The following is a 10,740-nucleotide window of genomic DNA, read 5'->3' as shown; positions in this document are numbered from 1 at the left end:
AGATTATATTGTAACCACTGAGGAGCACAGATCGTGTCTTTATTAGTACTTTAATTACTTTTAAAAGGTGTCAGGGTGCTGCATGCTTTAATGATATTCTGTTGAGAGACTATAGGTACATTTCTGAAACAGACAACCCTAATCCACATTTTCTTGTGGGATCAGCCCTCAACTGATTACCTCCCCATCCTTTTTAAAAATCATGAGGAAGCAGAGGACAGAATACACCTCAGACTGATATACTAGATTAAGATGATCTTGGTAGAAAACAAAAGCGTTTTGACAGCAGCCTGTAGCACTTACATCACTGTCGGAGTGGATTATCCCTTATTGGTGTGGAAAGGTTACATGACAATCTCTCTCTGGGAGGAGCAGGGAGAATTGGGCATGGCAATTGATGTTTCTTATGCTATTCAGAAAAGAGTCACCGTGAGCCAGTTCCATCTATCTTTGGTACAGGCAGAGCACAAGGCCCCAGCTGTTGTCCACAGCTCTAGGTTACTGCTGCTCAGCTGATTAAGCCTCTGAACATTTTAATACTGTATTTGACACAACAGTGAGAGCAGCTGCCTATTCACTACCCAAAATGGGGGAAGGTTGGTTTGTTCTTTTGATCCAACTTCTGTCTAAATACAGACACTGCAGAAATAGTGCTCAAGGGAGTGCTCTGGCTCTTTATGTGGCAAGTGGGAATTCATGGGGGGAATTCCATCGGGATAAGAAATGGAGGCAGTAGTTGGTTGGATTTTTGAGGAGGGAAAGGTGAAAACTCTTTCCTACCCCAATACCATTGGGGGTGGGGAGTGGGGGAACTGCAGGCAAAGGGTGACCTTGCCTTACTCACTTAAGAGCCACGAATACCTTTGAAAGATACAAGAGAACCAAGATATTGCCCCAGGTGCCATTCCCATGTCCTCCCCATTTTTCTCAATGCTGCCTTTCATATTCCCCTCAACTCTGAGGAAGCGTTTGTGGAGACTTAGGTTTAATGACTAGTAACTTACTTGTGGCACAACCCTGACACTTCCCCTTTCTGATTTGTTTTCCTCCTGAGCACGGGGGGAGTGAGTAGTGTCTGAATTCTCTTTTTATTGCAGATTATGGGACAGAGTGAATATGCAAAGAAGCAGCCTCAGATGGGAAGTCTAGAGAGAATGAAGCTACATGCAATCAGATCAAGGATATATTTTCTATATTCCTTGTGAAGTAAAGAAACCAGTGTTTTACAGGAGGTCAGATTAGATGATCACAATGGTCCCTTCTGGCCTTTAAATCTGTGAATCAATCTGGCAAACCCTACATTCTCAGTCCATCCTTGTGGGTTATATGTGGTATGGGAAAATCTTTTCAGATCTCCTCTGTACATAAAAATGAACCCAAAAAGAGTACAAACCCATTTCTTTTGAGGTCAGCTTTAACTCTGAGATTCCTGAGCTTCCCCAACCCCTCTGCCTCCTCCTGTGGTGGGAAAACAACAGTGTTCTTGGATGGGGGTTTTTACTCACATTCCTAATATTTACTTCCAGTCTCACCTCCAGTGTCATCAGGTTCTGTGGCTGGCAATTCGTTTAACTTCATAGCAAAAGCCACATGAGGAGTAAAGTTCTGAGATGTAAAAAACAAGAGGGGTTGTTCAAGGTTAGCGTTTATTTTTGAGTGCATTTCTTATGGAAGGGCAGGTTTTTGGAAAGTTAGTAGGTCACCTTTTGAAAAACTCCATCCACAGGCTTTTAAGGAAGTGTTTAATTTGTGAAACAAAGTTTTGCACGGAAACACAGTGAAATTGTGGAGAGTAAATGAAGGGACACATGCCCAGGGCAGTCACCCACTGATGGTATTGGTCAACTGCACAGCAGTTACATACGACCTTCCAGTGAAATAAGATACCCCTCGTGGCTACTTTTTAGAGCAATAAAACCCAGGCCCAGTATATGTAATTAAAGCAGCGCTTGGAGGAGAGCTGCGTGTCAGATGTTCTTGGAAGTAAGTGAAGGGTGCAGTAGCAAGACATGCACCTACCAAGTCAAAATCTGGAGAAGAGAGAAAAATCTGATTTTCCCATCACATTGCTCCTTTAGGGGTTTACTTTCCCACCCACCCCAGCAAAGCAGGCTGGAGGTCCAATCTGTGCACCCTACAGATCGCAGGGGCTCTGGAGGAACAGCTCCACTCCTCCTGCTCCTTCGGTGGCTGCCCCCGCACTGGCCATCAGATGGGGATATCTAGGGGTGCGGGGAGGGGGGGAGGGAAGTGACACTGGAAGACCCTTTGCAGAGGCAGGGGACAATGCACATCCCCACTGGCCCCTTACTGCCCATCCTCTCCCTCCCTGCAGAGAACCCAGAGATCTCAAGGAGAGAGGAATGCTACTCTGGAGATGGTTACCAGCCTTATCATGAAGGAAGGGCTGTAATTCCCATATGATGCACATTTTGTTGCATGCTGTGTGGTATCTTCACATCACCTGTATGCAGAGCTAAGAGAATAATTGATTTTTCAGTTGGGTGACTGACCTGGAAAAAAGATTTTTGTTTCCAGTTGAAATGATTTTTGTTTTGATTTGGGGAGGGGGTTACCTTTAAAAATAATAAAAAAAAAATCTAGCTAAATTTCAAAACAAAATGTCAAAACATTTTATATTGACAATTATCAAAACAAAACATTTTCATAATTTCTGCTTCATATTTTTCAGCCAAAACTATTCATTCACTTCAACCGGAATTTGCAAATAGTCATGGTCAATCCAAAATAGCATATTTTTGGCAAATAAACTATTCGTCCAGAAATAAGGTCACCTAGTTCTACTTGCATATGGCCTCTACTGCCAGTCTTCTCTCATGATGCCATCTAGTGGCACGGTAAGGAAACAATTTACTATGCTTATCAGTACTTAGGGTCAAGTAAGGGAGTTGCTGGAGTCAAGATACCGGCTTCCCTTTTCCATGAATGTTTTGCCACTGATGCCACATGTATTATTTTGCACTTCTCTCAGCTGGTATAATGACACTGTCACTTTCTGTTTACAATCACTATTCCTTGTGCTAATCGATGAGCAGCAGGAATGTTGCATTTGGGAAGGAAAAGGGTTAAATCCCCCAAACCATAATTTCTTTAAAAACCCCTCCGTTTTAAGAAATGATTTCTAGCTATGTAAATTTCTGTAAAATCCCAGTGGGGACATGTTGTCATATTAATGTCCTGTTAGTCCACCTAAAACCTTTATACGCATCTTTATTTAAACTGAATTGCTAATAAATAACTCAAAATAGAAGTTAAACGTTGGGCGTAAGCTATTCTGCAGCATGTCTGGAAGGCACGTTAGAACATTGTTCCTCATTCCTTTGTAAAACTGAGCTTGTGTTGGGCCTCATCCCCTGGAAATCAGGGGGCTCCCAGCCACAGACTTTGCAGTGCCCTAAAACTGGCCCAGGAAATCAGACTTTGTCCAGGAAATGAGCATAAAGGATCCGTAGCCTCTAAAGAGTAAGAGGCAGCAGCATCTCTTCCTCCTCTTCTACCAAGGAGGAAGGAAAGCAGTGTAATACTCTTGCTAAATTCAGCTAGTGCAAAGCAGAACCAAACAGGAGTGCAGTAATACGGGACAGAGGCAGATGGGGATTAGCTACCTACTACTTCCTGTGAAGCATGAGCCAATGGCCACCATCAGAGACAGGGCCCCCAACTGGGTAGGCCCATAGTTCCAGGCTGGCAGATCCTAGGAGAAAACGATAGTGTCTGAGTCAGTACACTGATGAGGAAGGGAGGGAAAAACTGGCTGCGTACTTATATATGCTTCCCTCAGCCTCTTGCCCTCCACTGTATAGGAGTGAAGAGGACTAAGAAAAAAGATTGAAGTTTTATTAGAACCCTAGCCCACTAACTGTCAATCAGTAATTTCCATCTATCTTCCCAACATGCAAAATGAGATTTCCCTTACAGACCATCAGACTATCCACAGCTGAAAGTCAAATGAGAATCCTGCATGGGGAGGAGTTTTTAATTTTTAAATTGGAGGTGATTACAATCAGCTGAATTTAAAAAAAACAAAGATGAGTTAAGAGCAAAACTCCTTTGTTGGAGACTTAAAGTCCATGTCCTGTTGTATTTAGCACCCCCATACTGCCCGTGTAGCCTCTTCCCTGTCCTCTCACTGGTGCTTGCTATTGCTAATATTTGGAGCAACTTTGCCCCCCTCATGCATGGGCTGATCCTGGATTCTTTCCCTGGTGCGACCATTCAAAGTGACTCCTCACTGTGCCACACACAGGCATGCTGTCTTGTAAGAAAAATCAATAATACTGCAGCTAGCAAGCCCAGTACCCGGGGGACAACAAAGTAAATAAAACAAAGCTCAGTAAAGGACTGAAATACCCAAAATAACAGCATAACAAAGGAGGGGCAGGGGCTTTATGGAACAGGTAGGATCTGGGGAAGGAAAGTAGGGTTGCCAACTTTCTAATTCCAGAAAATGGAACTCCCTTGCCCTGCCCCTTCCTGAGGCCCCGCCCCTGCTCACTGCATTCCCCCGCCCTCCGTCACTTGGGGTCATCCTAGCTGCAGGAGCCTTCCAGTGCCCGTGGCCCCTCGGCCAGGGGGCTGCAGCTCTGCTGTGCCTGGCATGAAGGTTGGGCCCCAGAGTGAAGGGCCAGAGGCTGGCCACCTGGCACTGACGGGGCTCTGCTCTGCCTGGGTCCCGGGCTGCTGGCTGAGTTTTATTGTCTGGTTTTATTTTCTCTTTCTGATTATGATGGTGCCCGGGAGGATCCACTCTTCCAGGGGCTGCCTAAATCACCCAGCTGGGAAGGGAGGAGGGTGGGCTGGTGGGGAAAAGATGGTAGGGGTGGAGGAGAGAGGATGGGGAGGGAAAGAGGTCAAGGATGAGACAGGGTGGGGGTGAGAGTGGGCAGTGAAGGAGAGGAGGTATGGGGGGTGGATGGGGATACAGAGGGACGCAGAAGGCTACAGGTGCATGAGGATGTGGGGGGCACAAGTGTCTATAGGGACATAATGGGAGTGCAGCAGTGTATAGAGGTGAATGGGGTGCGGTGGGGTGGGGGGTTAGAGACATGGGGTGGTGGCTCTGGGAGGTGGAGAGGATGGGTGGGAGAGCGCTGTAAGGGGTACAGGGCTGGGATGGGTAGGTGTGGTGGGCAGGGCAGGATGGGACGGTGGTGGGATGCAGTGAGGGGGACAGGTGCAGGGGGTTGGGAGGGTGGAGGGATGCATTGAGGGGGGATGGAGGTGCAGGGGGTTGGGATGGTAGAGGGATGCAGTGAGGTGGGTGCAGGGCTGGTGGGAGGAATTGCCCAGAGTCCGGGGCTGCTGGGGCCAGCGGCAGACTCAGGAGGACTGTCCCGGGCCAGGGGGGGGCAGTGCTGCCGGGGAGGAGGTGGTGCTAGGGTGCTGCTGCCTGGCACCTTCCCAAAGCAGATGGTTGGTTGAGTGTCCTGAGATGGTGTGCTGCAATGCTGTGGAGGTAGCCAGCTTAACCAGAAGTCCCGTTACTTTTTCTTCAATGCTGGCTGGGGGTAGGGTCCTCTCCTCTCCCAGCTGCAGCTGGACTTGCTGCCTGTCCTGGTCTGGAATCCTCCGGGGGTTTTGGCTGGCTCTCAGTTGGCAGCCAGTGTAGGGTCGGAGCTCTCACTTTACATGCTGGTCACTGCAGTGCCTTGATCCGTGCGGCTAATCTCAGAGCAGTACAAGAACTCCCTATGAGGAGAGTGGAAGTTTAGCAGAGACTCCCATGTGCATGCTATCTCTGCCAGTGTCCAAATTCTCTTTCTCCTTTATGTAAAGTCAGGCTGTCCATTGCTGGGTGCTGTGCAGGCCTGGCTTGTCACTGGTCCAACAAGACTGCTCACCCAGATCACCCCCAGCCAAAACCTCCCTATTGGCCCCAAAAGTTCTAGTTCCTCTGTGCTCACTGTAACTCCAAGCAGGCTGGGAATAGGGTGAGAGGACTTCAGTAGCCATCTTAGTTGTAGGCCTTCATGTAGCACCCCCTAGAGGCTCAGTCTACAGCACCAAGAATGGGAAAAGCCTTAGGGTTACTTTTCAATGCTGCAGCAAGGTTTTACATGGGATTTTGTGCCACTGATTACTGTATTAGCTTTACAAGTGTTGCAGGAAACGCAGACCTCAGCTTCTCTCTCGCGCGTTCCCAAAGGAAGGGGAAGTAACACCAAGACTTGGGGTGGGTTGAAAGGGGGAAGGTGAGTTAAGGGTGGGAGGGATAGCTCAGTGGTTTGAGCATTGGCCTGCTAAACCCAGGGTTGTAAGTTCAATCCTTAAGGGGGCCATTAGGGATCTAGGGCAAAATTTGGGAATTGGTCCTGCTTTGAAGTAGGGGGTTAGACTAGATTGACCTTCTGAGGTCCCTTCCAACCCTGATATTCTATGAAATAGGGAGGGTGCAATTGTGGGGAAACTAGGTCAAAGAAGTGGAGTTTACTTTTTATTCTGAAGGCCTTGAGGTTCATGGTCCTGTCAGATCCAGGAGATTGTTTCACAGCTGTGGGTCAGATGCTGAGAACGGCCTCTCCTTGGCTCACTAGTCTCCTAGCGGTGGCTGTCAACTAGAGCCACATTAGACAAAACCCTTAGTTAGGTTTATTTTAAAGCTTATGGATATAGGACTAGTTGCTTTCTTATGACCCCCTCCGCATAGCTAGTTTGAGGAGAGAGATGCAGTCTACTTACTTTTGCAGTATTGAGAACCCCAAGAGATCAACAATAAAAAATCATGTTGTTTGCACCAGGAGACGATAGTGTGTTTTTGGCCTGCCTTTTAATTTTCAAATCCCCCCTGTACCCCCAGAGTGCAACCACTCTCCCAAATGTAAATGGTCACCCACTCTCCCAAATGTAAAGAGAAAGGTGATCTTGGCCGCCATTGTAGGAGTTCTCGCCCCTCACATCTGCCCATCACCTGCCCCATAAACAATCCTGTCCACCCAGTCCTCCCATCAGTTCCATCCCCACCCAGCCTTCTCTCAGCTCAGCCCATCCACCCTCCATTAATTCAACCTCCCCCCACCTCACCTCTGTTCCACCTGGGGTTCTTTAGCCCCAAGCCTGCAGAGGCCACAGCAGGATCCCCTTTCCCCCTTCCCAAGGAAGATGGGCAGCTCCAGGGGCTGATCACACCCCTTTGCCTCTTCCCAGGCCAAGTGCTGCAGCAGGGAGGAACAGAGCCACCATCCTGTGTTTCTAAGGGTATGGAGAGAGTCCAGCGAAGGGCAACAAAAATTATTAGGGGACTGGAACACATGAGTTATGAGGAGAGGCTGAGGGAGCTGGGATTGTTTAGCCTGCAGAAGAGAAGAATGAGGGGGGATTTGATAGCTGCTTTCAACTACCTGAAAGGGGGTTCCAAAGAGGATGGCTCTAGACTGTTCTCAATGGTAGCAGATGACAGAACGAGGAGTAATGGTCTCAAGTTGCAGTGGGGGAGGTTTAGATTGGATATTAGGAAAAACTTTTTCACTAAGAGGGTGGTGAAACACTGGAATGCGTTACCTAGGGAGGTGGTAGAATCTCTTTCCTTAGAGGTTTTTAAGGTCAGGCTTGACAAAGCCCTGTCTGGGATGATTTAACTGGGAATTGGTCCTGCTTTGAGCAGGGGGTTGGACTAGATGACCTTCTGGGGTCCCTTCCAACCCTGATATTCTATGATTCTATGTCTACACTATCCTCCGGATCGGTGGGCAGTGATCAATCCAGCAGGGGTCAATTTATGGCGTCTAGTCTAGACGCGATAAATCGACCCCCGAGCACTCTCCCGTCGACTCCTGTACTCCACCGCCACGAGAGGCGCAGGTGGAGTCAACGGGGGAGCGGCAGCAGTTGACTCACCGCGATGGAGACACCACGGTGAGTAGATCTAAGTACGTTGACTTCAGCTATGTTATTCATGTAGCCTAAGTTGCATAACTTAGATCAACCCCCCCCTCCCCCCCACAGTGTAGACCAGGGCTAAGCTGCTGGACTCTTTGCTCCCTCATCCCGTCCTGTGAGAACAGCAAGCGCAAGGGAGAGACTTGGCCAGCTTCCTGCAGGGCGAGACTTTGGGAGGGAGCTGCGGCTTCTTGTATGATCCCGGGACAAGGTCCAGCAACCTCTGAAATCCCAGTCACTTGCGAAAGTTTTGAGAGGATTAAAATGAGCACCACCACCCCACCCATCCTTCACTGCTGGCTCTGGTTTGACTGCATGGGAAACTGTCCTGTGCATAGTTATTTGTCTTTTTCTTTGGTGAATAAACTTTGGTCATTAATGCATTTTACCTACACTTTCCCTGACTCAGCATTTAGCAAGCCTGCCTCTCTGCCTGGCCAAGAAGAGGGTAGCTGAAGAACAATATAGCTTCCTCAAAGTTCAAAAAGGAACATGGACATTTTAGCTTAACCACTCTCCCTTTCCTGAGGGCTGTAGTTCCACAAAGGTGTTCTAGAAATATACAAAATGAGAGTGAGTCCTTTAAAGACACTCCACAACTGACCCCCAAAGAAAGACATTCAGATGATGACAATTTAAACCAGACTCTGGGAATGGGGAATTAAAATAAGGCAAGAATCTTGACTCTGACTTGTGTGAAAGCATCTAATTTCCATGTATGGGGTTCTATGAGGCTGCTGAAGGAGGTTGGGAGTTCATATAGATAAACTCCATGAATGGGCCTTTACTAATCCTGCCTTTGCCTCTCCCACACAGAGAAGGGGCTAAAATCACAGACTGGAGACAGATGAATTTAGGATTTGCTATACCAGCTCATAGGAGGGGGTCCATCTATACTAGTAGAGAGGACAGATGGTCCTGTGGGTATGTTGCTTGCCTAAGAGTCGGGAGACCTTGGTTCAATTCCCTGCTCTACCACAGATTTACTAGCCGTTTTTCTCTGTGCCTCAGTTCCCCTCTGTAAAAGGGGGATAACAGCATTTCCCTAACTCACAGGGTTATTGTGATAATGAATAAATTAAAGATTATAAAATGCTCAAATACTGGTGATGGGGTGATATAAATAGCCAAGATAGATAGTATCCCATCACTGACAGTAGTTAATACTAGTTGCTTAAGAAGAATGTGCTGGAAACTTGCAGTAGATATGAAATAATTAGTTAACACAGGTGGGAGGGGCACATGAAGTCCAGAATTTATAGCCTGGTTCACACACCATAATTAAACATGGAATCACATCCTCTCCTCCAAAATGAGTTTGACACTGCTAATGCAATGTAACTGCATGTGTTCTCATTATCCACTAAATTAAAAGGCAACACATTTAAAACCAATAAAAGGTAATACTTTTTTAAAAACACACCATGAATAATTACACTGAAAGAGGCAAAAGCAAGGTGGTAAAACAATTCAGGTGAGTTAAAGATCCAATATCTCATATCACAGGACAGAACATTTTGGCAGCTGCAATGCTTACAAGACAAGTACAATTTTCAAAGTCCTGTTTCTGGACCAGTGATCTGAAAGGAAATAAAAATTCCTTGGTTATATAAATTTCTCCAAGGGTAAGAAATTCAGATTGGGCTCATTCTTGTCTCAGATCATTCCACAAGATCCTGATACACAGGCAGAAAACACAGCACCCTGAGGTCAGCTGAGTGGTTACAAGCCAGGACTGGCCAGAATAGTATTCTGATATAGACAGCAGCTCAAATGCTAGATTAGTGGGGAGAAAAAAGCGAGGCTGGCCAGGTTGTACTGTTGACTGCGGGGAAGCTTTTGTGCTCTGTGAGACGTACTAAAGAACCTGACTGTATCACAATCCAGGGCACGCTACAACAGATTATATTGCCTAATCTGAACAAATCCTCAAAACGCTATGGACAGTGAGAGACTTTTCAGGATTACCCAAAGTGTCCAGGATGAATCATTACCACCTGCTTACAGTGTGAATGCCTTGTCTGAGCTCACCAAGGGAAACCCTCCCCAACTACCGACTGCAAGCAATACAAGCACTCTGCCCTGGACAGGGGTCCTGGGACAATCTTTATAGCGGGGGCGCTGAGAGCCATTGAACCAAACTGCAAACCCTATATATGATGGAAACCACTTCAAGCCAGGGGGTGCGGCAGCATCCCTCGTTCCAGCACCTATGGCTCTGAGCTCTGTGAGCCCTTCTTTCTCTCTGAGGGCTAGCAATTTACTCACCCCCCCTTTGTTACCCTCAGGTGCCAGTCCTTTATCTTCTGGTCACCCACAATGTACGCTGATCCACTACCTCCATAGAAACAGTGCACCCAAGTTCATTGGTTTCACTTCAGTTCAACACCTTAACATGAAGCTCTTAGACAGATTTATAGTAAAACCAAATTGACATTTAGTTAACAGCTTGAGATAAAGATTTAAATCAAAGCAAGTATTAGGGTTTGGAAACAGTTACAGGTAAAAGAAAACTTAAAAGGCAAAGTATCACCTATACTTATTAACAAGTTACTTTCTTGTCCTCTCACCCAAAGGTCAGTCCTTGCAGTAGTGGTCTTCTAGTTCCAAGAGCTGGGATCCACCTTTCATGAGACATCCCTGCTGGCAGAGTTCCTCCTCCATAATGAATAAAACCTTGTGCCCTTTCCTCTTCTCTTACACAGTTGCAGACTATTGTTTCTTACCTCAGAGGGGCCCCTATTCAGACACTTTTCTTGGGTTTTTTTTTCTTCTTTTTTTGGTAAATCCTCAAGCCTTCACCTGGCTCAGACAGTAAACACAGACTGTCTCCTCAGATGTCCA

The sequence above is a fragment of the Lepidochelys olivacea genome, assembly GCF_965140295.1.
Source record: "Lepidochelys olivacea isolate rLepOli2 genome assembly, chromosome: 6".
NCBI classification, from domain to species: domain Eukaryota; kingdom Metazoa; phylum Chordata; order Testudines; family Cheloniidae; genus Lepidochelys; species Lepidochelys olivacea.
The sequence above is the reverse complement of the archived record's forward strand: the minus strand, read 5'-3'. Positions refer to the sequence as shown.